Consider the following 3,528-nt stretch of genomic DNA (forward strand, 5'->3'; position numbering starts at 1 on the left):
CATAATAACGAACTGCATTTTAAGTTTACTAACCGTTCAAAACAAAGATGATATCTAATTAATTTAAAATTTAATTTTTTAAATTAAAATTAATTTTCTTTTTTTAATTTATTATTTAGATTGTTAAAAAAATATTGTTCTCCTATACTTATTAAAGCTGTCGATCTTTATGTTATACCAAATATATAAATTCACTAAATCAATATATATATAAACATGTTTAATAACTCATGTCATGTATAGGATAAAATTAAAGTTAAAAATTAAAAAATTATTAAATTAAAAAATTAATATATTAATTATATAAATGATAACTTCTTAAACATAAAGAATATATTAAAAAATATATTTATTTAACCAATAAAAAAGATAATATATATGTATATGATCACTGAAATGTAATATTATTTATTGTTCATTTTTAATAATACATTATAAAAAAAATACTAACATTGTTATAGATTGGAAAGTCATACCTGTTAAATTTTAACATAAAAATATTGTGTGGAATATATATATAGAGGTTTTTTATTTAAATAAATAAGATAAATATAATATTTATGGATATAGACATATTCATAGAAAATTATATTTTTTTATTTTTTATCTCATTGACACAAAAAAAGAGAACAATATAATTATGAACGTATTTTGTTTGCACTACTAATAAGATAAGTAACAATTTTTTGCACATAACTTGCTTGATAAAAAGTTCAAATGAGATATGTTCATAATTTTTTTATTTACACGACTAATGAAATAAGACCATATTTTAATGAATTAATATACTATTTGAATAGATTTAGAAAGTAAAAGTAGATATAATTTGTTGTGTATTGAAAAAAATAAATATAATTTGTTACTATTTATATCACATCCGTTTATTTTAATTTTATTTTACAATTTAATTCAATTTGATTAAAAAAAATTGCCATTTGTATTGTATCAATTTGAATTAATTTTTTAATATAATAATTCAACTCAAACTATAGTTTAAATTAAAAATTAATAACATCAAAAAGTTTAAAATTAACCGCTAAAATGCTTAAATATATACAAGAAGAAGGGGTTAAATCGTATTTAGTTAGTTTTTTTTTTTTTTTGAAATTGCAAACTTAAGAAAACTTATTAAATTTATATCCAAACTAATTATATTGGATGATTTTCTGAAGTATGAAAGAGATAACAACAGCTTGTTGCACTATTATTAATTAAGTGAAATAGTTCATAATAAATTTACCTTTATAATATGTCTCAAGGCATTAATATATAAGACAACTTTTTGCAATATATATATATATATATATAGCCAATAAGCTATAGTTCAAATGGTTAAATTCTCATATTCAGTTAGAGATAAAAAATTTGAATCTCATTTCTATCTTTTTAAAAAAAAAGAATAAAAATACAATAAAATAGCTCGTACATATGAGATTGTGCATTAAACTAAATGGACTTTGAAAATTTTATCATTTACCATTTTTAACTCAATTAGAAATAATATAACAATTTAATTAATAAACATAAATATAATGTGTTAATAAAACATGCATGGTTAGTTATATAAGAAGAATAAGAAAAATCTTAAAAACCATTTATAATGAGTAGCGTGAAACAAAAAAAGTAGTAAAAAAAAAAAAAATAGAAACAGCAATTGCATACAATGTTTAAGATAAAATATAAAAAACTTAGGAAAAAAATATTAAAGAGAAAAAATAAAGAAATAAAAACTCACTTGTATGTTATGGCCAATTTAGTTTAACAAAAAAAAAAAAAAAACACACACACACAAATGCACAAACGAAGAAACATTTTTTATCATTTATTTAAGTTTAACAAAAAAAAACAAACACACACGTGCACAAACGAAGAAACATTCTTTTTATCATTTATTTAAATTTAAGAGTATAATTGTTTTTATTTTTTTATTTTATTTTTATCAGATGGATTATTAGTTATCTATAATCTTAAGTTTTATAACGCCACAACATATTCATATTACACATGCACTCAAAATACTTAAAGATTTTAATTTAATACTTAATATTTGTCAAAATTTAAATTCAAATACAATATATTAAAAGATAAATGCTTTACCATCTATTCTCTTGTTGGAGCATTATTTGACCACTATGATCTGCTCACATCGAAGCGGTTGGCCCGTCCTTCTCCTTCGACAATATTAAATATTTTGGTTAAAGATCAGATCATTGTTTTCAAACATTTGAAGATAAGAATAATTAATAAAGTATCCATAACATTTAATCAAAATTGTTCGGAAAATCCATTTTACATATAACTAAAACTATAAATGTAGCGAATTATATATACTTTCATAGTATCTTTTTCAAAACAAAACACACAAATTAAACCAAAAAAAAGTTAAAATATCTCAGTAATATAATTGTTTATACTCTGATCCAATGCTACGACCCAAGTCTAAACACATCAAAAGGCCCAATCTAAAGATTGGCCTTCGCTTCCCACTGACCTCCTCAGAAGAGGTTGGATTCAACACAGACTCCTTCCCTAAGAAGTCGGGCTCGAAGGATAGCTGACAGATAACATTTATTCAAATAAGTAACTGCCCCTAAAATCTCTCAACCCACTTCCAGGAGCCATATCTCAACTACCCTAAGATAAAGGGACGGTTATCCACCTTAAAAGGTGGAACTCATCCAACGGTGGTTATTGGTTCACCACTATAAATACACTGACACCCCTCAGGTATCTCTAAGTTCCAATACTCTCTAAACCTGCTTACCCATTTGCTGACTTAGGCATCGGAGTGTCTTTGCAGGTACCAGCTCCCATTCCTTCATACACACAAGTCGGACGGCGGCTCCTAGACGCAAACCAAGTCAGAATCCACCGCATCTGAACGTTGGGCCAACCTTACAAACCCAATCTGTTAAGCTCAAGTTACCCACGTAACATTGGCGTCGTTGCCGGGGACCTGGAGATCAACCAATGATGGCGGACGACTTGAACGAGGATAGAAACACAGCATCCAATTCTGAGCAAGAGAATCAGGACGCTGGTAACAACGACAAAGCTATAGTCACTCACCAAGGGGTGACCAACCAGCACAGAGAAGGCACCTCAGGGGTAAAGGACCCAAAGGAAAACTCCTCTGAGGGCCTCGAATCAGGCAAAAAAGGATAACCCCATGTCACTGATTTCATGGATTGTTCCATGGCTACCAGGGGCGGCTAGAGCAGCTAGAACAAGAATTGGAGTGACAACGAGAAGCGGAGAAGAGCTTGAGAAGAGAGGTCGAACGACGGAAAGAGCTAGAAGAAAAGCTCTCAAGATTAGAATCCATTCTCCGAGGTAGAAACTCTCGCAGCGACCGAGAAGACTCACCCTTGGGAGGAGAAGATCCCTTCAGTGAGGACATAATGAGGGCAAAAGTTCCGAGGAACTTCAAAAGCCCTGATATGGACTTATATGACCGGACCACCGACCCTAAGCATCACTTGAGCAACTTCAAAAGTAGGATGTACCTAGCCGACGCCTCTGATGCTA

The sequence above is a fragment of the Arachis hypogaea genome, chromosome 14 (assembly GCF_003086295.3).
Source record: "Arachis hypogaea cultivar Tifrunner chromosome 14, arahy.Tifrunner.gnm2.J5K5, whole genome shotgun sequence".
Lineage (NCBI taxonomy): Eukaryota > Viridiplantae > Streptophyta > Magnoliopsida > Fabales > Fabaceae > Arachis > Arachis hypogaea.